Genomic DNA, 25,537 nt, shown 5'->3' with positions numbered 1-25,537 from the left:
GTCAGTAATGAGTAGGTCTTAAATGAAACAGCCAATGATTAAGGTGGATATCAATAAACTGCAGCAAAAAGAACTTGGTTGAATGTGGAATGGATTAAACATCAAGGAAAGCTTCTAGACAAAGAATGATAAATGCCATTATCTGATGTCCCTTTTTAAATAACTGAGTCCCCTTGTGAAAAACTGAATTTGTCACATGCTTGGTGGTCCTCGGAAAGAAAATGTGTTGAAGACTTGTGGACTCCAATATCTTAATCCTTGGGGATTTCCAAGACTCAGCTAGACAAGGTTACAACTTTGCTGATCTGCTTTTGGCAGATCTCCTGTTCTGAGTGGAGAGGTGGGCTAAAGATCCCAGAAGTCCCTGCCAGCCATCTCTGCCATGACAGCAGTGTGGTGTGGAATATCCTCTTTGACACAGGTGGTGGATCCTTAAAGTTTTAAAATGGGGAAGAACTAGAGTTGTAGAGCAAGAAACAGTAAGTGGCCTTAATAGCAGGAAAATTCCCATTTGAATGGGTTCCTGCAGACTGCTGGAGGCAGGAAGGTGACACAGAAGAGGCCTGGCTATGCATTTCCTCCAGTTTTCTCTTCTCAAGCCCATCACTGCAGGCCTCTTTTGGAGAGAGTAGGCTGGTGAGAAGGATGCAACAGTCACACGTAGAATCATAGAGTAGTTTGGGTTGGAAGGGACCTTAAAAGGTCCTCTAGTCCAATGCCTCTGCAATGAGTAGGTACATCTTCAACATAACCTGCAGTTAATGTCCTCTTGCAGCCCCTAGTCATATGGGGGAGGATGTTTACGTCCACTGAACCAGCAGGACGATGCACTTGGTTTGCCTGCGCTGCTCCAGGCAGTCTGGCAGGGCACAGAGCTTGGGCATGTCCCAGCTGTACTTGTGTCATGCATATGAGTTTCTTGCCATGGGTATGGGAGCATGTCTTTCTACCTGAGTACTTATTGGAGTAAAAGCAAGCAATGCCTTTGAAGGAATATGGCACAGGACAATTAAAAATGCTTCTGAGCTGCTAGAAATGGTTTGGCACTTGCTAACTGGTGGTTTCTACCAAAATGAACCTGGCACAGCAGCAGGGCTGAGAAGGATGGAGGGGAAAGGGCTGATTTTCCTGAACATTTTTGATTCCCATCAATGGTTCCTGTAAGGAAGAAGTTAGCAGCGCTGAGCAGACTAATAAGCTTTTGGTGTAAACCTGGGTTCGTTGTGCAGAGGATTGGTTCCAGCTGACAAGCTGCCTTCCTGGTCAGATCCAGAGCGCTGTACTGTGGCATCACCTCTAATTTTGGTAGACTCCTCCTGGCTGTTTTTGTAAAGGCTGGGTTCAAAGGTTCACAGAAGGATGTGGAGGAAGCTCCTTGTCTCATCACATTCCCTCACCATCCTGTCAGTGGCATTCCCACCCCCACACCAATAAGAGATTGCTCTGAGGGTCCTATCTAATCACACACAGCCCATGATTCATTCACTTCAGCTGCACTCCTACATCTGCAATCCCACGTAGTGCAAAAGACAGGATCCAGGCCTTAGGGATTCAATTATGTACACAGTGCTCAGTCTCTCCTTCCTTGATCCCTCCATGCCCATTCATTTTGCTCCATCCTGCACTGTTCTCTGCCGTATCAGTTACAGATGGGCAATTTATCCTCTCCTGCTTCCCACATGAACCCCATCTATCACCTGCCTGCCTTCATTCAAAATTAATTTACTGGCTGGCCAACCACTCACTTTGTGTCCCTGGCTCCTTCCCATCTGTGTGTAACATGAGGGGTGCTCCCTGGCAGGGGGGTGAGCATCTCATGGTGGCTTCATGTACTACCTCATACTATGGCGCTAAGGTGTGCTGCTGACCTGTGGGTAGTGCTGTGGGATGGTAGGAAAGGTCTGCTGTGAATTACTCACATGCGCCTGGAGGATTTGCTCATGCTGTCAGTCACCATCACAGCAGAAAGCAGCAACTTCTGCCTGGCCGAAAAATGTGTGCGGATTGCTGTGATGCTCCATCTTGAACCATCTACATTTGGCTTTAGCGGTCCCTGGATCCTCCAGAAAGCTCCTGAAGGGCTGTGCTTATGGGCAGAAATCAACATAATTTTCTCTCTCCTCTGGAAGTTTTTTTCTGCTGTTGTTTTCAACTTGATCAAGCACATCTATCTACTTGATCAAGCACATCTATCTACTTGATCTGTCATGGGCAGATTTACAGGTGCTGGCTTTGACTGCTGCTGGCTGGCTGTGTGTTAGCTCAAATGATGCATGGCAGAGCAGGGCCACCCTGCTAGGGGGAAAGGCACTTAATCTCAGTGATCTGCCCTGGGATCATAACCACTTTGGAGGTAGGCAGTTGATCATAGTGGAATTTATTATGTCAAAATTTTTCCCAAAGAGCAGAAACTTTCAAGGAGTAGTTACATTTGGCCCTTTGAAGGCAACTATGAGGCTGATGTGGCCCCCAGTGAAAATGAGTTGTACACCCGTGGCGTAAGCTGATAAGGGGACAGGATTAAGGGAACCTGCCTGCAAGGCTGGTCAGCTTTTTCTGGGTGCTAAGGCTAAACTGTGGAGATGACCTGTAGCTGTAGAGCAACAGCCAGGCTGGTGGCTCAGCAGGAATTGTTTTCAGCTGTGAAAGGGCAGAGATTGTCCATGGAGGTGGTAGTGAAGCTACTACTGAATCAGCACAGTGCTTGAAAAGTAATAGATCAAGCCAAGCTTGTCTTACTTCCATATGCGAAGACAGTTTGAAAAGCCAAGAGTATTTTCCTTAATGGCTACCTATTTCTCACAAAGCAGGTGGTTTCAACCAGGATAGTGGCCACGTGAAGGTGCCTTCAGAAACAGAGGAGGTGACAAAGCCTGGGGCTTGCTGGAGGCACCATTTCTGAGTAATGCTGCTGGATTGAAGATCTACACAAGGTAAGAGTTCCCGAAACAATAGCTGGGATTGTGGATAATAGAGGAAAGTAAATATCAGATTTTTTTCCCCTTGAACCTTTTATGGCCTGGCCTGTGCTCCTCTGTCACAAAGCTGTAGTTTATCTCATTCTTCTTGCTTCTACATTTGGGCCAGTATCTGGCACCTGAGGTATATATTGGTAGGCCTGCATTCTAGATAAAGCTTTTTTTTTTTCCCCCCTCTTTTAAATAGTGTTTGAAATGTGTTTAGTATTGTATTTCATTTTTTGTCTTGATTTGGTTTTTCATTTGTTGGGTTTTTTGGTTGGTTGGTTGTTTTTGTGTGTGTGTATGTGTGGTTTTTACTTTTTTTTTTTTTTTAAATCTGTGTGATGTTTTTTCCAACCATAAAAGCAATTTTCATGTGTAATGGAAAAATCTCAGCTTTTCTCTAAATTTGCAATTCCTCTCTTCCACATATTTTTGGGGAGTATTTTGAGGGGGCTAAAAGGAAGGAAGAAAAAATATTTCCCATCTACTGTAAATGATTCTGTTATTGCAGAGCAGAATCACAGTTAGCTGAACTGCCATGTAGTTTAACACAGAAGTCCAAGACTCCCCAGGCATTGTTGGAAGTGTTGTGTTTTTGGATTAATCCCATGTCCACAAGTAACGCGAGTTTAAGAACTGTAAGAGCTTGATATATTTTGTGGATCTGTCCTTCCAAGCTCCACTGACCCCAGACTTTTCTGATCTTTGAGGCACTCTTCAACTTGATTCACATCTTCCCTAGTTAGAACAGCCAGATCTCAACTGTTTCTTAAGAATCCCTATTTTGCAAGACTCTGGTCATTTCTCTGCAAGAGATTTTAATTAATTGGATTGGGAGGTAAGGGTGCAAGAGTGACAGTTCCTGACCAAATTAATTGATCAAGCTGAGACCTCAGAATTTGGTCACAGCTGGTTAGTGAGGCCAGGGCAGACTGGGGGTGTGAGGATGGCTTTCTCCTCTCCTGCGCTGTCTGAAGGACTCTGCAGGCCTGTCCTTGTACCATGCGGTGGCAGCCTTGCTCACAGTACGTGCTATGTGTTGCCTGCTCGCATGACTGGTCTGGTTTGCAAGTTTTTTTAGGGTGAAGAGCTCAATGGACCATATATGCTGTCAGCTGGATAATATTGTAGTGTAATGTAGTGTGTTCATCCCCACAGCATCAGCAATGCACAACTGCTTCATTTACTTTCCATGCTGGAGACATCTATAATTTGGTGTGAAACAGCCCATTTTGCTGGGCTGGGTGCTCAAACACACGTTGTCAGGGCAGCACAAGTGACAAGGCTGTGCAGATGTAAAGATGTTTGGGGCATGTGAGACCTCACCCAGCCTTTCAGATCCCTGCCTGGCCATCCCAGGGGCACTCAGGAGCTGAGAGCAAGGACTTGTAGCAAAGGCCATTCCTAGCTGAGTCCCTTCCCCTTTCCCATACAAATTCACACAGGATTTGTCTTCTCCATACTGTTTCTTACTCTGAGCCCCATTTTGGAGGCCTGGGTGTCTTCTGCTCACAAGTTTGTCTGTGCTGCTTCTTGATGGGAGGAAGGAGATGGCTGGTATTTATTTTGATTGAACTGCAGTGTTGTGTTTGGCAGGGCTTTCCAGCAGCAATGGCTTAGCAGGTTGTGGGCATACTTGAGAGTGAGTCACCAAGTGGTAGTGACAGCAGGAAGAGGAGAAGAGAAATGCTTCGAGAGTTGTTCAGCTTTTCCTGATGGGAGCCAGACACAGGGGCAAGGTTTGCTTGGAGTGGCAGAAAGCATCTAAACTGAAAGGTGACCTGAGGTGATGTGGGGATACTGCTCAGCTGTGGTCTCTATCTCAAATCCTCATATGTCCTTGAATCCTCATATGTCCCTATCACCAGCTGATGTAGAGACTTCCTGGCAGATGCATATGGTGTTGACAGGAGAACTTTCTACCTGTCAGCTTCTCTGGCCACCAAGAACCTCATCAGGCTGATGTGGCTGTCCTAAGGCATGTTTGCTTCAGTGCAATCTGGCTTTACTAGAAATCACCCACACAACTCATGTTTAAACAGAGAAGCACTTACTGCTGTAAAAAAATCGTCTGCATGGAGATGACAGTGTGCCACAACTGGTTTATGCTTCCCTAAGCCCCAGCAGAAGGGATGTGTGTGCTTTGCAATATGTGGGGTTTTATGTTTAGTTCCTGCCCTCCCCCCATCCCACTTAATTTTCGCTCTCACTGCTATTTCTCATCAAAGATGCATTTATGGGATAGTAATTAGTTAGGAAATATTTCTTAGGCTGCATTTTGCAAATGCAAGACTACTGCTGGTGTTTCCCTTCTGCAATACATGCTGGCCAGGTGGCGTAAATGAGGGAGATCTGTTCCCTCCTGCTTTGTTGCGTTTCTGATATGTGTGCCACAATGAGGACTAGTACCCTGTGAGCGCATTGCCATTACTGTGCGTTCTTGCAAATGCCAGCATTGCTACATTTAGAGACCTTGTTGTTTGCAGCTCCTAACCCTGTGATAATGACCACAGTATAAAAAACTGCAGAGAAGATGGGAGGGAAAGTAGATGGGAAGTTGACCTTGCAGCATTTTTCTTAAACACGCATTTAAATTATTTGGAGAACTGAGCCTGGGCTGGTGGGTGTCCTTTTCACCTTATCACACAGAGAGGGCCCTTTGTAGCAGATCTACTGAGTACGGGTGGCTTTGGGCTTCAACTGAAGGCCTTGGAGCTATGAGATGAATTTGCTGTAGGAACCAAGTGTAGCACAGCAACTAATGACAGAATAATATTAGTATGGAGCTTGAGAATGAGCTACAGTTGCTGATGGCATCATGTTCACATGCAGAAGGACAAAGAAGTTGTGGCTTCTTACTCATGTATTTGCTATTACTTAAGCATGGAGCTTTTCCTGCTGGTAAGTGGGTCTGTGCAAGCTCTTCACCCTGCTGTGTTGGTCCAAGAGGAGAGGTTTCCTGTTAGCAATGAGGTTCTCAACAGTTCTTGCACATTGCCAGGTTTATCTACCAGACTCTGGAAGCAAACTAGTGGCTAATCCTGAGATTGCCCCTGAGGACTGTGGCTATACTGCCTGCAGGAGAGGCAAGCAGCAACCTGGCCTATGAAGCAGCACCCAGTGTGTGGGGAGCTTTCTTTTTTGTGAGTAGGTGTGTGGAGAAATGCTGAGCTGAAGCCAAGGCCCCTACACTACACCCTTCCACAACTTTGTCCTTTTAAAAATGCCTTCAAGCTTGGGTCAGGGCTGCTGTGTTTGGGTGGTAAAGGTTACTGACATTGTCCCCAAACTCTGTGTTAGAGGGGTTTAGGGCAGTGGGTACCCTCTATTTTGGGAATGGCAGTGTTAGAGAAACATGGCTTTAGGGGCACCTCTAAAAGTGACAATGGAAAGACATGAGGGATATCCACTAACCACTCTACTCTGACTTTTTTTTTCTCCTTTCTCTGAGTTTGAGACAGTGGTGACCGATGGCTGCAAAGTCTCACATGCCGTGTGAAGGGAGCCAAGAAGGGTTGGAGGGAAGTCTCAAGCTCTGCTACTGTTCTAGGACTGTTTGGGGAAGAAAGGCCTCTTGCCTGTGCACCTCAGAGTTGTCTGTGTGGGTGAACTGGATGTACAACAATCCTCAAAGATGAACCGATGCTCTGTGCACCTCACTTATCTTTTCAGTCCGTTCTACTTCTGTGTGCTGCATGCCCTTTCCCATGGTGACCATTCCGGACAGGGACACCTCTGCAGTTTCTAGGAGATATCAGCAAACCTCTCTACAGGTAGCTGCGGATCAGAGATAGGGTAGAAAGTGCAGGGGGAAATTGGACCTGGGACCACTGTTCAGAGCTGCTTAGACATTGGTTTGAGTTCCCCAAAACTCAGTAAGGGCTAGAAGGCGAATGCCTGTGCTCTGTGACCATTCAGTGCTAAATCTGAATAATACACCCAACCAAGAGCATTGCTAAGAATTAGAGCTTTGCCCATAAGTTTTAGAGAAATTAAACATTTTCATTCTAAAGTGCAGCCCCAGCCTTGTAGCTAGGCAAGCTTCTGACATCCTGACAGAGAGGACAGACTGAGCTTGCAAACCCCCTGTGGGCATCCTCCAAAGTCTATCAACACCAGGAGCCAAAGAAGTTACCTTGGAAACTGATGAAGCTGAAGTTGCAGGGAGCTCAGGTAGACATCATCAGTCCTGAGGATTCTCATCCCTAGCCAAATGTTAGAAAGGGCCATTCTGGTGTAGCAAGATGCTAGGCAGCTTTTCAGTTGCAGGTCTGCACACCCTGGGGAGCATGAAGAGAGGCAGGGTTCATATCTAAGTACTTTCTCCCCAGGGAGTGACATGAGTCAAATTTGCCTGTTCCTTGGTTATGTTATCTTAGTAAGATGAGTGAACAAAACAGGCACACTTGCAGCAGTGGAAGAAAGAGATTCTACATGGAGTGGGAAAGGAGATGGACTGGAAGACCAAGCAGCCTAGGGACAAAGACAATGAAGTGGGTTACTTTTTTTTTACACTCGCCACGGGCTAATTAAGGAATTGATGTAATGCTGGAAACCTCTGAATGCTTAATGGAAAGGCATCTAATTAATTAACATTACAAATCATAACCATTAAGGAATTAATCTTTCATGAACTTAATTAGGAATGGTGAGTGAATGGCTACATGGAAGGATGACTTGTGGAATATGAATTATGGTTGTTTCTTTCCAAATCGCTGCTAGTTAATGAAGATGCAGAGCAATATTACTGAGCAAACAATGCAGAAGGGAACAAGGCTGTGTAATGATCCCAGCTAGGAGTGGTAATTGATTTGTTTGTTGGGAAGGCTTATGAATTGGAAATGGTATTTGGCATGATTGTTCTGTTGCTAGAGATGACCATTTGCTTATAGTAATAAAGGGCTAAACTGTCCTTGACTGTCTGCCTGGAAGGCAAAACTCCTGGCTGTGGCTGAGCCCTTGTGTCCAGTTCCCAGGGTTGGTTGTGGTCACTGCACAGGCACCTCAGGAGTTCTCTCATCACAAGGTAATTTGATGTTAATGAGAAACACTGTTTTCAAAAGAGGAAAAGCAGCCTTAGTGCTTTGTGAGGGCTGTATAGAAAGGGTTTGGAAGGTCTAAGAGGACTGCAGTGGTCTGGACCGTGAGACTTCCCTACCTTTCATTTTCCTAAGGGACATGCACTGGCTCATTCTGGATCTAAAAATTCCAAGTGATGGTTCCCAGGGTGTGTGGATCCACCTGTGGATTTCTAGACTGCTACAAATGTGTGTCTCATTTTGTGCCTGCATTAGGGATCAGCTTCCCACTGTCTGACTCCCTTCTACTCCCTTCTGCTAAGCAGAGCTCCCTTCTGCACCTGGGTGGTGTGAATGTGTGGGGGCTGCTCCTCGTGGTGCCAGGCACAGCTCTAAGCCAGCAGAAATCCCTGGGTGTGGTTTGGAGAGCTTTGTGCCTTAGTTAATCAGCTCTGTTTCCTGTTCAGTGTTCATTTGGGAATAATTCTGCTAATAATGGTTCTTAAACTTGGCAGTCAGACAGACAGATAATTGAGTGAGGCTACAGACTTATTTGCGGGGGGGAAGAGGCAGATCTTAATGGGATTTACCTTGGAGAGCACATGCTGGTGGAGTTACACTAATAGAAAAAGGAGGGAACATTGGCCCTCTATTTTTATTTCTGGAATGGATGTCTGATATAAGGTTCTTCCAGGAACTAGAAAACTATAAATTGGAACAAAAGCTAATAAACACTCTCCCTACTTGAAATATGACTTCAACTACATGATTATATACACATTGCTGTTATAATACAGCTTTTCTGGCAGCAACTGATATATTTCACTTTCATTACAGAAGCTCCTTATGAACCTTATTCCATGCCACCCCCCGCCCCTTTCTTTTTTTTTAAAATTAATTTAGGCTGTTTGGTCTGGACACAGAAGATGACCTATGTCAGAGGCTAACACAGCCACAGAATAAAGGACTAAACTTTTCTTTCTGATGCTGTGCACCTGGAGTTAGGCTGCGTGTCCGCACGGACATCTGTTTGCTCTCTCCCCTTCCTGTGGTGTAGGAAGCGTGTTTTTTAGGTGGAAGTGGTAGGAAGCACAGGACGTTTTCAGGGCTTTGCTGTTCCAGGCTCTCTTTGAAGGTGCCAGTCCCTTCTGTGAGTACACGACGGTCCTAGCCAATACCCAGCCTTTGGGATGCAGAGGCTCAGTATGTAGTATCTGTGCAAGGCAGTAAGGAAGATACCTGGAAAGAGGTAGTGGAACCAACCTTTTGGAAAGAAGACAAAGTTCTCATGCACCTTGCTTACCAGAAGTCATTTTGATTTGGTGCAGAAAGTCCAGTGCAGACAAAAGAACGGGCTCTTATGTATTGGAGATTAGAGACCTTTCAGATGGAGAATTTTGCTTTGCCCTGGTCTTAAGTCCAGACTTGCATCTGACATGAGTGCTTGGGCTGTTTCCCCACAGAACTTGCACCTCTCCTAGCATGGCATGTGATTGTGGAGAGCATGCAACAGTCCTTGGCATGACTGTGTGTGATGGCCTGTGTGATGGCTGGGAACCAGCCAAATGTTGACACAACTAACCTACACGCGAGAGTCCTCTGCAGAATGAAGTAGTACTAATATTTTCATGCTGGGCTTGCTGGACCTTCAGCGAGGGAAGGCTTCCCACTTTTGCAAAAGGTATTGGTTCATTTAAATAAACAATAAATAAATACATACATACATACATAGGACAAGGTTCTATTAACATGGGTTTTAGGCTCCTAAATGCCTTTGTGAATTTGGAATTCAGAAATTAGGCAGAATCAGACCAGCACCATGCACTTGTTATGGATATTACTAAAAGAAAAAAGTGAGCAAGTATGTGCTTATCAAGCACATTATTAGGCTAATTTACTACAGTTCCATGAAACCAATTAAAGAGGAACAAGACAAGGATGAAAATAAGGTCACAATTAAGACTGGATCGATAAATCACTGGATTTAGCAATTTAATACAGCAGTAATTGAACTGAATTATGAGTTTGGCATCAGAAAGAATTACTTTTTGTGTAAATCCTGTTCAGGAGAAGATAGAGGAGACTCGGCTCTATCTGAACCAAAGTGTACAACTCATTTCTTCATGGATTAGTTCATTTACTTTGCTTGGGAGAAGTTGATCTACCACGGGCACCAGGTCTCTTCTTAGCCCCTCACTGGGTGGTGTTGCCCAGTGCAGGCTGCTGTCTACCCAACAAGCCTCCCATAAGGAAGGAAGTGACGTGACTGTCCAGAGCAGTTCCATTTTAACATGCTGACCTTGAATAGCTCTGTGTTTATATCGTTTTATCTTGGTCCTCATTTGCCTCTTTCAAGTCTATGCAAGTAGAAAAGGGCCTCTTCATACTCTTTGCATGAAGGCATTCTCCAAATCAAGTTGAACAGCAGTTTTAAGCAACCGTCTTTTAAAATCACCTGTATTTACTGACAAACTGGGAGATGCACATACTCAAGAGTAAGAAACTGTACCTGTCAGAGTCCTTTTGCTAGACCAAAGGTGATGATGTATTGAGGGATTCCTTGATGGCTTCACGTGTTGTTGCAGAAACCAAGAAATTATTTTGAATGTGAAGCTTTTTCTGAAAGACTCTTGCTTGCTTCACAGTTAGGAGCAGGCTTTTAAAGAAGCCTGTGTACTCCATGATGAAATTAAGTGTACTGAATGCATATAGATTTATTATTTCTTTAAGTACTCAACAGTGTATACCAAAATAGCCAAACTGACAAAAAGCTGACTAATGCAAAATTCTTCCATAAATAAATTGGCAACTGCTACAATTTTTTTCTGTTGAATACTCTTCTATGCTGAATTCCTGAAGTTCAGGAAATAACAGAAGTCTAGAATTCACCTGAATGCTCAGACCCCAAACTTGGAGATTTTCAGATTTTTTTTTTTTCACTTCATCATATGATCCCTATACATCATGTATATGATCACATGACCCTATACATCTACTAAAAATTAACAAATCTTCCAGAACTGATATCTAATCTCTTAATATATTCACTATGGCCTAGTTTCTACTGGGCTGTTTTGAAATGTTAACTCTCAAAGTAAGGAACGTTGCCTATGATATTTTAACTATGTTAAAAATAGGTTATATTTATCTTTATTTGACTTTATCGTGGCATTGCCTTCTATTAACTGTCCCTGTTCAGGACAAGTCTGGAGTGAGTGACATATCTGGGCTTGCTGCTGCTTGTGCCACTCTTTTTTCATTACATTAATTAAACTTTATGTGGGAAAGATAATATGATAACAGTAATAAAGTCTGGATGAATTGGCCAGTTCCTCTAGTAGCCAAGTATTAATTTTAAGAGTTTCTCTTCATTAAGAGGTCTTCAAGAACTTCAATGCCATAGATTATTGTTCCAGAACACTTGATATTATGCCCTTAAAGCAAATCTCACACTGAAATGAGTGACAACGGAGTACTTATATGAACTGGCAAATTTTAGTAGTTATGTCCTACTCCTAGTGGCTGCCTAGTGCTCTTGCTTTGTCATTCCCAGATTGATACTATGGTGGAAGGTTGTCATTGCCACGGCTGTCAGCAATAGAATTGAGAGATTAGGAGTGTGTCTTTGTGGTGCTGACAACAGTGAAGCACAAGAAGAGTGTTAAAAAATAAATCAAGTTTGAACAGTAGCCATGCTGTACTGAAGAGAACTGGAAATGCGGTTTTATTTCTAGGCCAGCATTCTGTTTGCAGCTGGCTTGCCTTAAAATGTGATTTATGTCCCAGCAGAAAACCAGCTATTTCCTAAGTTTTCAGCTGAATAATCAAAATGCTGTCACAAAAGAAGCCCTGACCTCCTCCAGAGTTGTTTCTGCCGGTGTCATGCAGTTCATCCCCTTGTGTTTGTGGCACCAGTATGACTGAGGCTTGCACCACCATCCCCATTTGAGACCATCCCTACAGCTCACCAGGAGGCTCGGTTTTGCCTTCTCCCATTCCTTTGCTCTGACTTATACCCCCAGAATGTGATTCACTCGTTGCTGGGGATCACCCACATACCACTGCAATTCCCCTAACAAGCAGGCAGCAACATATTGTTCAGGGCAGCTCTTGCAATTCCTGAACATTTATTGTCAGCTTGTGGATGGGGATCCCTTTAGTCTCTGGAGTATCCTGGAGATGAAGGAGGTGAATATGTGCAGAAGAATTCTGACGGAGCAGGGCTTCAGCAAGGTCTTTTCAAGGTCATGCTGATACAGCAGGAAAGACTAAATCATTTGAGCAAAACAAGCCACAATAAATAAATGAGCTTTAACCCCATGTGTCCCCTTTTGTCACTGTAGTGAGGTTACCAAAACTAATGCTTCAAATCAGTGCCAGTGCCTGATTTTTTAACGGAGTTGTGGCCTCTGTTGGATAGAAGGAATTTAAATTAATTTACAAGGCAGGAGCCGACAAAGGCAGGAGAGACAAAGAGTGGCTTTGGGTTTTTTTGGACCCAGTGTGTTGAAAAGGAAGTTTGAAGCATGATCATCAGCCTTGTTAACTAACCAGGCTCTCCAATGTATCTGATATTGATGCTGCTGCTTCTAAAGCTATTGCTCCCAAGTGGTCAGCAGGAGTGATTTATTGGCTCGCAGCAACTCAGAGAATCAGTCTGGCTTTGCTAAACTCCAAACCCAAACACGCCTTCAGAGATGAGAAATCACCTGAGAAAATGTGAAACTTTCTAAAATAATTTGCTCTTAATTGTTTCTTACAGTTGGAATGTCTCAGACTTCATTCTAACTCAATGGGATTGAAACAGATTTAAAAAAAAGAAGAAAACAAAAGAAACAAAAGCACAAATTAAGGCTTCAAGATCTGGTGCTTTAAAAGAAAAAATTACACTCTTGGGTGAAATTGCAAGTGTCTGCAAAACTGTCCAGGAGCAGAGGAATCCGTAACTGGTATTATATTAGGTGAATGCTGATCTCAGCACCAGCCCTTAAATTATAAGTAGCAACTTTGGTTTCAGCAGAGTTACTGAAGATTGTCCTAGTTATAAATGAGATCATAGACACAGATGAACTGTAATGTTTGCCACTTATGCATCTTATTAGTACAAGGCATATCTCTGAAATAATATACCCAGAAAAAGAAATATCCAAACAACTGTTTGTTCCCCTTTGTTCTTTGGCAGGCAAGTGTATTAATAAGATAGAAGTAAATGCAGTGAATGAACTACAGGTAAGTGGCATGTTAATGCATCAGAACAGAGTACTTGCTCTTCATCTAGGTTTTCAGAGAACAAAAATAACCACAAACTAATCCATCAGTCAAACTCACTTTAGTTATGTTCTGTGTGCAGGTGGGGGTCTTTCCCTTTAAGCAGAAGAATGACAGTCCCTTGCCTTGTACATGATGCTCCTCAGGAGCTCCTGAAGCAGGATGGCATCACATTGCTGTTTTACAACTGAAGGTGTGAAGGCAGAGGGAGAAATGAAGGAGTTTAGCCAACTGCCAATACTCATGCAGCATAAAGGAGTGTGTGGCTTTATTCCCATGTCTTCTTGATCAACAGACTGCAAAAATGCTGGTAGCTTTTTGCTCAGCTGTTCAGCCTGCCCATGTGGGCTCAGCTGTTACCTGTTAAGGGAGCCTAGGGATTGCTTTAGGTTAAAAAGGAGAATAAAACACTGTGTTTAAGAGAACTATGGGGAAAATGCCTGTAAATTTTTCAGGAGGGTCACACACATAGTGATTGGTCTTAAAGTTCCAGTTCCTGGAGTCCTGTTATTAACCCAAGCTCCCCACTTGCAATGAAAGGAAAAAAGTGCATTTGGCTTTTGAAATTGCAGAGGAAAAACTGAACACAGAAAGCTGTAAGAAGTCTTATTTCGGGATGTGAATGTATGTTGCCTGGTGGGAAATTCTTAGTAAAACTAAGAAGTGACCAAGAATGTAAAGTCAGGAATGTTGTTAAAGAATTCCCAAATATGGGTGAATTTTAAAATTTAGTGATTCTTGCAGTGGGTAAGAGCTGGCATGTTTTTTTTAACAGCTCCTCTTGCTCTGCTTGTCACTCATCTAATGTAGGCCAGGACACAGTTTGCTCTATTTGCATTGAAAAGTGCTCTGCCAGCTTCTGCAGCTTTGTGTCCAGCATCACCCCCGGAGCCTTTCCTGGGGACTGCCTGTGGTCTGAGGGCTCACAGCTGCCGAGTGCTGCGAAAGCTAGTTCTTTCCTCTTACCCTTCTGCTGGGCACAGCTGCCTCTGACTTGCATCCAGCAGCTCCTGAAGGAGCCATCTGCCCTTTGGTGTGGGTTTCAGCTCACCGGCAGTAAGGACCATCCATGGTCAAACCTCTGCCCTGTGGGAATCACTGCCGAAGTCAGAAATATGAGGGAAAGTGCACCAACAAAGCCTCCTGCAAGGAAATAAAGCTTGCATCTGACGTGCGAGCAAGGTGCTGGGGCTCCTCTGATATATATGTGTGCTGACAGATGGTCTGACTTGACATACTCTCTCCAAATTCCATTAAGCCTTAAGAAGGTAGCGGGCAGCTACCAGCCGCAAGAAAGTAAGTGGTTTCTTATTAACCAGCCCCCCACGTCTCCCAACCCTTGCTAACAGCAGCTGGTGGAGTGTGCTTTCTGGATGTCAGTTTTCTGTCCATCTGGTAGGTACTTTCAAGCCTGCCAAGATGAGTATAAATAGAAGAGCTTTTAGGAAAAAAAATGGCGACCTCTCTTGCAGACGTTGTGTGTGCTGTGTTATGAGGGCTCCTGGTGGCTCTTGCCTCAAAGCTGTGCTTTGCTATGGATGTTTTAGTACTGGCATGGATGACAGTTTTCATTAAAAAAAAATAAATTCCAAGAGAAAATTTTGAGGCTGCTGTCTTGCTTCATTATTAAATGTTGTAAAGGATAAGCCTGGAAGCTAGGCTAAGTTTTCTCCTGTGTTGTGGTGGTGAGTTTTGTTTGGTTGTGGGTTTTTTTTGTGTGTTTTTTTTTTTTAGTGTGTGTGGTGGTGGTGTGTGTTTGTTTGTTTGTTCGTTTTTCCTCCCCCCAGACCAGAGAAATAAAGACTGATTCTGTGGTGCCAGATTAGGGTCAGAGTGACTGAGTTGTGTGGATTTAAAGCCCCAAAGTGAAGTTTAAAGGAAGCTGAATTTAGATTTTATAGGATTTGAGCGATGTTGCAACCGCACTCTTGTATAAGCACGAACAGCAATGTGCAATATTAACGGCAGAGATGCACCCTGGTAGAGACACTTCTAACACTCTGCCCCTGTTGTTCGGAACATTGTCTAGGTTTATGTGGTGACTTTTAACTTGGTTTTGATTGTGTTGTATTGACCTCAACGGGAACTCTCTGTAGTATGGAAAATAACCCATCTCCATCTATCCAGCCGATATTTGTGCTTTCTGCCTAGCTCTGTAGGAAAGAAAAGGTACTGGAAGATGGCTTTTCCCCTCTAATCTGGATGTTAGGCTATGATGTAAGTATGCTTTTTCAGAGTACAGGCAGGATGTGACACCCCAGGAGGCTGTAATGATCCAGACTACACCTCTTTTTCTATACTGCTGTGGTCCTGCAGTACCAGACAAATCAAAAAGAGCCAATATGATCTGAAAGACAACTCAGCCTGGATGGTGCCTTGGTATTTCACATGAGTGTATGAACTGTTTCCTGCCAGTTATACTTAACCATGCTCCTATATTTAATCATTGGCTCAGGCCAACTTAGTGCTCATGTAGAAAGTAGGAATGAAGATGCTGTATCAGAACAGGTCCCCTCAGGTGCAGGAGTCCATCATGTTTCCATCCAAACTCACTGATTTGGTAGATGCTGTGTTCTTAGGGAGGAGACCAGGGTGCTTCTAGCAAGAAATCATTCTTGGATAGACATCTGAAGCTACTAGAGGGGCTCATTTCTCCCTGTTGATGATAAAGAGAGCCTGGATGATCAGTCCAGATGTAGGCATGCTTGTTCAAAGGTTAAGAAAATAAATTCCACCACTCTGACCTTGATGTCTGATCTGCAGGATGGTCAGTATGGTGTACAGTGAATTCTGTATGACGTATGATTATTCTTACTCTGGTGGCAATTCCAGGGTGCAGAGCTAATCCTGTTGGCCAAAATTTAGGTGAATGGGATGCATATCCTTGTGATTTTGCTTAGTTGCCATTAAAATATTTGTCAGATTAATTTCTGTTTTCTAAAGTGGGTAAAGTGTGCTTCTCAGCAGCAAGGGCTAAGAAAGGGTATGTCCTGCAGCACATGGGTTTGTACACTTCCAAGTATTTCAATTGAATATGACTGTAAGATGTCCTGTCCTGATGATGTGTAAAATGTGTCCATGTCCCACAAAATTTAAGGAGCTTTGTGTGGCAGGTAACATCGCAGGCTAGTGGTATGATGTGTTTCAAGGACTTGCAGTATCATAGAGCATCTTCTCGTTAAATGAGAACAGGTAAATTAGCTGACATGATGCTCACCTTTAGTAATATTTTTTGCTTTACGTTTCTCATCTATGGTATTTTCTTTATCTTACTTCCACATGGAATAGCCATTAACTCCTTAGAGTGCCTGGTACCTCTCAAGACCTCACTGTGTTTATCAGGGACTCTTTTTCCACTTGGGGTGCCCATGCAACTGTCATGCTGCTGTCTGCTGGTGTGAAAAGAGAAATCCTTCAGCCAGAGAAGGCAAATCACCTACTTATCTTGCTTTTTTATTTTTTGTATTGTCTTCTGGAGGCTGAAGGCATAGCAGGGAGGAGGAGAGCTCGCTCTGCAGACTGCTTGTGAATGCTGCCTGTGTCGGTGACACGGGGCCAGCTGGGTCACCCTGTGGCAGTGTGGGAGTGTAAGATGGATGGGATGGCACACGGTCACAGTGCCGGAGTGCCGGGGGAGCTGGCTCGGAGGACCGATGGAGCAGCTCCCAGGCACGCGCTTGCCTGCCATCCATTCAGCAAGCTGCTCCCTCCTATCTGTCACAGCTCACAGGCTTCTCCAGGCTGCCCATGCAGCCCCTGCCAGGACAGGATGAATGAAACTCTGGTAATTACTACAGCATGACTTCACTAGAACCATATTGGTAGGGTTCATCAGCAGCTCGTTAATTAAATAGTTGTCATGGTGACGGTTGCTGTGGTAGCATGAAATCCTTTCTGCTTCTTTTCCCCCTCCTCCTCTCCACTTCACAGGGTTTCTCATTCATATTTTTGTGTTTCATGTGAATGAAGCCAGAGGGGATCATGGGACAAGACAAAGAGTTACTCAAGGAAAAATTATTTCCATTTCCCCACCATGCCAGTCCTGTTGTAGGCCTGAATGATCACTGAGCCCTGTACCTATGTTTTGCTTTCCTCAGGTACACAAAGTCTGCTTCATATCCATCCTATTTGTTGTCTTTCTTCACTTACAGCTCAAATCCTGATTATCCTGAGCACCTGTGTTATTCTGGGGTCCTGGGACCAGCTCCTCTGGTTGCCAATCATGCAAGTACAGAACTGGGCATTTCATTTACAGCCCAACTGCAGAAACTTGGCAGTGTTCCAGAGCTAAGCCTTTGACCATGTGGGTTTTCTGTGCATGATTGAATCACAATATTTCCCCTGGATCTAAAGCCAAAAAGGACCATTAACTCTTCTAGGCTGGCCACCTGCATGGTACAGATCAGTGACTCCCACCCAGCACCTTCTGCTTCATGCCTGAAAGCTTCCGACTGAGCTGTGATTTCCTTGTCAGAAGATGTCTCATCTTGGTATAAATATCGATAGTGATGGAGAACACTGTGCCCTGTGGCAATCTGTCCAGGTGTTTAAGCACCCCTCACTGCTAAGAATCTGTCTCCCCAGCATGCATGGTGAGTCTTGTTTGACATTATTTCTCCCTTTCATGGTCTTGATTGCCCATGGGTGTTTTCTCACAGCATCTAACAGCACCTTTCTTCACAGAGAGCCGAGATCCTTTTTGGTCCCCATGGATGCAGATGGCTGGTTGATGATTTGCCTCAAGCTCACCATTCTGCCCACATCTTGCTGTAGATATTTAGAGAAGAAATACATCCTCTGTGGATGGCAAGACATGCTTGTATTATTTTTGTTAGGGTGTTTTTCCAGTTCAAAGTAATGACAGGGATATGTTTCAGCATTCAAGAACAATGTTTTCCTAGCACAAAATTGAGCGTGTGTGGTATATAGGGCTGTGGGGAAGTGCAGCCTGCTGGGACAGTGTCAGAGGATCACAGGGCCCAAAGTGACCTTGCCCATGCAGATGCTGGGAGTGGTCACCGATGTGTGCTGTCCTTTGAGCCCTGTCCTGGGGAAAGATGTGGCTGGTGCGGACCCAAACCATACCTGTAGTGTATTAATGGTTAGGTAGTATGGTCAATTGAGGTTCTGAAGTTCATCTTTCTCCTTGGCTCTGTTTTATTTAACAGTCTAGACGTTGCATTAGAAGTGGGGTTAAAATTTAGCCCTTCGGATGGATTATCCCTTGTTGGCCTGCTACCAGGTTTCATCCAACTTTGTCTGAAGTGCCTGGCAATGGTAAAGCTCTGAAGGAGGTCACTGGAGCAGATGGAGCTAGGGTCTGAGCAAAATTGAAAATTCACATGTTTCTGGCTTGGTCCTACTCAGAAATGTGAAAAATTGCCAGGTATATAGTGTCAGCTCTGTTTTCTCCAGCCCTGATACATTCTTTGTTGACTGACTGCCCTTTTGGAGGCACATCAAGCTCTTGTGAAAGTGCCATGAATAGTGGAACACCTGACAGAGGACAGCACTTGCCTCCCTGGTAGCTCATAGATGCCACGTGTGACTCTGCGTTGGCATTGCCATAAAACTTGTTGAGCACAAATACAAGGACAAGCAGATCCAGGCCAAATGCCCATTGTATTCTCTTGCCAAAATATGTTCAACCCATCTGAGGACAAAGGAAGAAGGACCCCAGTTTTCTTGCTGCCTCTGAATTACTGTGTGAGTGACTAGGAAATGCTTGGCTCTGTGTGGAGAAGCTTCCTGTACTAGAAATGGGAAACCTGACACAGTTTTGTCCTGCCCTGCTGTGGGTTGTTACTTGGTTTCTCACTGTGGTTTTCCTTCCCCTTGAGTTTTCTGCACTAATTTTGTAATAACAGTTAGTGCTGGGTTTCATAACACAGACATACAACATGCAATTAGAAATTGCTTTGTGTGAAATAAAGTAGCTGTGAGTCACATCCAGACAAGTGAATTATCTGTGATTATTCAGCCAAGAAGGGAGACAGTGGTGAGCAGAGGAATGTGCACACCAAGGGCTACACATCATTATTAGCATTTCCATACTATTTGGTAACATAAGGAGGAAAGCATGGCCATATACCACTGAGATGCCTGTAAATAAACATCCATGTGATCAAGTCCTCATGAGGAGGAATAGGTGATTTTCCTCTGGTCCTCAGACTTGTGCATCCAAAGGATGGGGCAGTAATCTCGCTAGGTCTCTGTTTCTTAAAAAAAAAAAAAAGTCAAGGGGGCTTGGTGGGGAGGGTTATATGGCAGATACAAATATCTTTTAGAGTTCTGAAGTTATGTGAAGCAAATGTTGTATATGGGGCTTTAGCCTAAAGAGGAACTAGGCGTCTTCAAGGGAAGAGAGGAAATAAATGATTCCAGCACTGTCCTTGCTTGATTCACCTAGTGAATTTGTTCCTTTTCTCATCTGGAATGAAAGGTTGTGTTAGGAAGGGGCCCTTGGATGTTCAGAAACAGCTGGGAGACCTTTGGAGGTGAAAACTTGCCAGCCCTATGAAACAAGGTGGTTTCTGCAGTGGGATCCCAGTATGTTTTCTATGTATTTGCCAGATAGGTAACTTGGGGGCTGTGACTGCAGTAGGGGAAGCACGGACTGGAGGGCAATTTGCATTTCCTGAGTGGCAGCTAATCAGCCAGAGGGACAGCAACAGCCCACGGAAAACACACGGGCAGGGAGCATGTCAGCCGCCTGCTTCGCACAGCTGCACACTTGTCATGGGAAGGATGATGATGTTTTTTTTTGAGGTGAAACCTGAGGTTCTTCTGCAAGGCGAGAGCTACATACAGGAGGGAGCTGACAGCACTTGTTAAAGAGCATCTTCACAGCCCTCAGTTCATCGCTTCAACTGCCCAAAGTTTGTTTTCCACCCATTGCAGACAATCAATTGACCCTTCCTCAGCCAGTCACAAATGCCTCCATCTGTAAAATGGCAGTGAGAAATGCTTAATCTTCCAAGATGAATCTAACAGATGCTTCTCCCAGGAAATGAACTAAAGGTTGCAGCTTTGCTTGAGTGATTGTGAGTCAGGTATGAGTCATTTCTCCCTGGAAGGGCGTCTGGATTTGCTTTGCTGGTAAACACACAAAGAGCACAAAGCCTGGGGTGAAAGGTTATCACAGGAAGGAGAATTTAAAAAGAGGGGGGTGGAAATGGATTTTTTTTTTAAAAAAAAAAAAGGGAAAAAATAATCAACACCACCACACACCAACAAAAACCCCCCTCTGAGATATGCCAGTGTACCCCGAACCATCTTCTGTGGTCTTCAGGATGCATTAGCTGAGGGGTTTTAAGACATTATCTCCCAACTTCCACTGTGTGCTAACCTGTAAAAAGCATACAGGAGCCTTCTGTTTTAAAGGAATGTGGGTACTTTTATAATATCTGTTGTTTTGGTTGCTTCTGATTGTTGCAGGTGTCTTGAGCCCGGGGAATTTGGAGTTGTGAATAAAACACAACAGTTGGTGCACACTAAAGCAAGGTGCTCAGAGTACAGATTAATGTCAGAGCCACTGAGTGTGATATCACAGAGCACTGGACACCCCAGTAACTGATCTGTGTGGAAAAAATAGTTGTTTGCAGGGGACAATGTCTTACTGAATGCCTTCCCAAACTGACCATAAATGAAGTTGGTGCAGAAATTGCTGGCCAAATTCACTTGGCCTTGTGCTATGCAGATCAGAATAAAGGATCACAATAGTTCTGTTTGGCTTAAAAAAAAAAAAAAAATACAAAAGGGGGCACTGAAATAAAGATTTGTGTGTAAAACTTGTTTTCTGGAGTAGACCACAACTGTTTTTAGACAATTCTGTTAGCTCAGTGGTAATCCCTGCTCCCATACGACATCAGAGGTAGGAAAGCTGGCTGCAGCAGCAACAAATTAGCGTTAATTGTGCTCCATCTGATGGAGCTAATCCTAGCCAAGTGCAGCCATACACCAATTTTCATATATTGCTCTTCTGACCATTTTACTATTAGGCTGTTTCTTAGTGACGTTCATTTATTCATGGCAAAGGACCTACAAAAAGCAGCCTAGCATCCTGCCTTAGGAAGCCAGTGGAATGTGGTCCGTAGGAAGAGCTTGTATCTTTTAACAGACTGACAGATAGATCAGGGAGGGGGCAGACATGCTTGCCAGCACACAAGTCCATTCCCAGGTCGGGAATGGAATAGGCTTCTTCCAAGTGCAGGCAGGTCTGGAACAATTACTCTGGGTTCAACTTAATTATGCTAATCAATCAAGCAATTAGAGGGATAAGGGTGGCTGACTTGCAGGGATGAAGAAACAGCTAGTGTTTTTGAGAGAATAGTAATTAGCTTAGCTTGGGCTGGGAGCAGAAGAGGTGGTGGGGAAGATTAAAAATCTCTGGTTGTGCCTATGACTTTAGATTTTGTGTGTGTGTGTGTGTATGATTTTTAGATTTTTTGGGCTCATCAAGAGCTTACACTTTGCCATGTGGTAGGATAGTCTGTGGAGATGCTGTTTCTCCCAGCTGATGTTGGCAGATGCACAGAGTAGCAGTGTTCCTTGTTTTTACATATTTGTATTGCAGGAGATCCTCCTTCTCTCCCCAGGCTGAGAGAGAAACTCTAGCTCATCCTCTGAGACCGAACAGGCTATGGTGGTTTTTTGGTTGTTTTGGTTGTTGGGTTTTGTTTTGTTTTGTTTTTTAATGATTGCCAAACTGTTGCACGTAGCCCTGACCTGTAGAAAAACAATACCTCGTGCCTCAGCTATTCACAAACTGCCTTTCACTCACAGCTTTGTGCCATGGGATCAGAACTGCCTAGAGGATGACAGTCAGGCCAGAATGTGACCAAGCTTGGGAGGTTAACCCCTGTAGACCTGTGCTATGGTGGAGTTAAGAGATGCCAGCCATTTGGAGGTGTCAGATCTGCAAGGCCAGGATGAATGAATAGCACAGAGAAGAGCCTGTTCTGGCCCTGTATCTGTTCCAGAAACATTCTGAACTTGAATAAGTCTTAACTTGAAGAGCTGAAGCTTTTACTATGTCCCTTAAAAGTAATTTTAACTATGTCAGTTACGTTGACCTGAAAAACTCAAGACAAGAAAGAGAGCATCCTTCTTAGAACAATAGCTATTGCTGGATAAAGGACACATTTTAGTTCTTCCTTAGATCTCACATAGCAGGCTTGATGGTAAATCGGAGCTGCTCAGTATTCAATTAGGTGTGTGCCAGTGCAGTCACCTCTGAAAGACATTTGATACCTGTGAAATAGAGAAGAGAGAAGTAGAAGGGGGTGTCTCTGAAGGGAGAGAGATTTCAGTGTGTTATTCTGAAGAAGGAGAGCTTTAGTGGCTGCAGCTTTGCATGCCTGGAAGGGAAAAGCATCTGTAGCCCAGGCCTGTGTGGGTAATGTGTTGGCCTTCTCTGCTTTCTCCTCCAGACATTGCTGTCACAGACTGGCTTTGACAAAACAGCAGCAAGGCAGGCTGTTCCTCAGAAATAGAAAAGACAAGAAGTATTCTACTCAAAAAACAGCCTTCCAAGGCTGGTGATGTACTTCAATATGGTGAATAATCGACCTCAGCACTGGAAGGGAAAAAACCCCAAACAACGTAACTATCTGCTCTTGCCTCTGGCAGGCTCCAGTGCCTCAGGAGATGGCTCTGCTGACTCATTTGGAAAGCAGTTTTCAGATCATGGCTCCTTCACTTGGATCCTGAATGTTTCTTTCCATGGGAATGCAGCCCACCTGCCCCAATCAGCAAAGGCAGGGTGGGAAACCTGCCATCCTCCTGCTCCATAGTTTGTGCCTGGCCACTGGCTTCAGTGCCTTGGCACAGGGGCCCCCTGCTCCTTAGTCTACACTTAGTTCTTGAAAGCCCGACTGCAAAAAGAGCTGGGGTCTGATTACTGGAATTCACTCCAATGTGATATTCATCTCCTGTGCTCTATGGTAGCAAGCTGTGTGAAATAATAAATAGATACAAAAATACCAGAAACCTGAACCAGAAGAGATTGCTGGTTCAGTTCTTTGCCACTAAGCATTCGGTTTCCAATAGCTTGGATCATGGTGCAATGTAAATACAACTCCCTGCTTTAAACATACAAATTCTGTCCCAGGACAGGCCTAAGGTACCTGGGAAGACATGCCAGGGAAGAGGTGGCTCTGTGTCCCACTGCTGGCTTTGTATACACAGATGCACTCCTGGGTGCTGTGGGAGGTAGGGTACTGGAAGAATATGTGATGGCCCTTTTTGTGCATGTGAATTGGGTAGCCTTTACCTAGTTTCTTCCCAGAGAACATCCTTGTGTCTGTCTTATAGGTGCTAAGGAGTTTTTTCACTTGGGCACAGATCAGGGAAAGCTACTGGTGTGATCAGAGTAGTGCGAGGGCTGTGTTGGAGGACATCCCAGGCAGGGCTACATTTCCTCCAAGAGCTCACTTTGGTACCAGGACTCCTTCCACAGGGGACTTTTAGTGCTGGCACCATTGCAACCTTCTCCCAAGCTGTGGTGGTGGTGAAACACCTGGGTGGAAAAAAGGAGAATTTTATTCACATAGCTCTTGACAGAACTCGCTCTGCCCTGAAGCAGAGATCTGTGCTGAAGAGAGGATCAAACTCCTCAAGGTTTTCCCACAAATTGCCATTTCTTTGGCATGGCTGGAGTCATGCTAGCATCAGTAGCATCCTTCTCTTAGCAACATCATGGCAGTGGTGAAACCAAGAGAAAACAGGAGAGCTCCCTGTGGTAGCTGCTGGGGGACAACTTGGGTGGAAGGGGAGACATGGTGGTTGTTCTTTGTCTGACCTGTAGTGGCACAAACAGGCCTCAGCTCTCATTGTGAACAATTGTGCAAAGTATTTTATTCCTGTCTGCTTCCCAGGAAGTCAATTGTTCTTCCTCCCTTTGCAAGGGGCAAGTAGCAGTTTCTGCAGACAAACAACAGGTTGGGGAGCAAAGAGGAGCTGGGGCCTGGGCATCTGTTCCACAGGGGATGGGGGCAGATCTGCAAGGCTGGAGCTGGCTCATCTGCCTTCCTGGCTGGTGACAGCTGACAGCTGTGGGAAGACAGAGGGAGAGGAGGAGACAGGCTTGATGTGAAAAGGAGCTGGGACTGCAAAAACACACTGATGATGCTTTTGCTAGTAGAATTCCAATTTCAAATCTACATGTGATGAATTAAAACCTGAAATGGTATTTAGCAAATGCCGCTTGCCAGGCTAAATTAGCAGCCTCATTTGTTGCTAGTGGCAGCTCTTTATGAGGGGCTCCTTTTAAAATGTGGCATAAATAGGATGTTTTCTCAACAGTAGTGTTTCCTTGCTTGAATGTTGCAGCAATTTTTGTATCCTTTGGTCTCCTGCAGCTGGTATACCAAAACAAAATGACAGTGCAAAACCCAACCAAGCTCCTTGGAAATGTAAAAAGACTGGAACTACTGGTGTCCTCTTAACACAGCATCTATCACTGCTGGGTGCTGGAAGTGGCAACATGTCTGTTATGGTTTAGGCAACCATTGCAGGCAGCAGATGGAGAAGGTTTAAGACCTAGTAGCAGTTTTTTGGAAGTATGCCTGGTTCCCTGGAGAAAATGGAGCACAGATGGGATCTGCTTTGACCTGCTCACTCAGTAACTGCAAAATCCTTGTGTTTTCAGACCAGCTCTGTATTTATCACTAGGCTCTGTGGCATGGTTTGGAAATCCCACACATATTCCCTACTCATGTTGGTCTCTGTTGGCTGGTAGCAGAGCTTGCTATGGATTTGCAGTGAAGAAGTAGACAGTAAACCAAGGCAGGTCCTTAGCTTCTGGGGGGCTCTTCTCAAGAAAAAAATAACCTGTTTAGTCTCTCCAATCAGACTGTGTTTACACTGTCTTTGGAGGCAGTTGCTGCAGGTGAACTGTTGCAGCTGGTGCTCAGCACCACAGAGACTTCTCCCAGAAGACAGGGGAACCTTAATGAGCATGGGCATCCATGCTGGGCTCTCTGTTGGAATGGTGGTGGTGTGAGATGCTTTGACCTGATGAAGTGTAGGATAGCTTTTAGCCATAGTACGTTCTGACTGATAAATACTGGCTTTACCAACCAAAGTGTAAGATGAAGTCTGCTGCTGATTTCAAGGCAAAGGGAGTAATTCTTTTATGGAGGAAGGTGATAGAAGGAATATAGCGAATACTGTGGTGTTCTCTAGCTTGTCTAGCCTGTTTCAGAGGCCTGCCTCTTGAAGACCTGTCTCTTACCACCTCTTCTTTCTCTGCTGTCAAGGGAGCCTAGGAGAACAAACCAAATAAGT

The 25,537-nt window shown here is 44.5% G+C and overlaps 1 long non-coding RNA gene across 1 annotated transcript; it reads left to right on the top strand.

Annotated features, from left to right (window-relative positions):
* Positions 1-2,180: 2,180 nt before the first annotated feature.
* LOC110365115 (uncharacterized) lies at positions 2,181-22,144 on the top strand. The gene is made up of 3 exons (XR_002424337.2): positions 2,181-2,933; positions 17,401-17,841; positions 17,933-22,144. It is a non-coding gene; the product is annotated as an uncharacterized LOC110365115 (long non-coding RNA).
* Positions 22,145-25,537: the final 3,393 nt, after the last annotated feature.

This window comes from Columba livia, chromosome 4 (assembly GCF_036013475.1).
Source record: "Columba livia isolate bColLiv1 breed racing homer chromosome 4, bColLiv1.pat.W.v2, whole genome shotgun sequence".
NCBI classification, from domain to species: domain Eukaryota; kingdom Metazoa; phylum Chordata; class Aves; order Columbiformes; family Columbidae; genus Columba; species Columba livia.
Note: the sequence above shows the minus strand (reverse complement) of the source record. Positions and strands in the feature narration are given on the sequence as shown.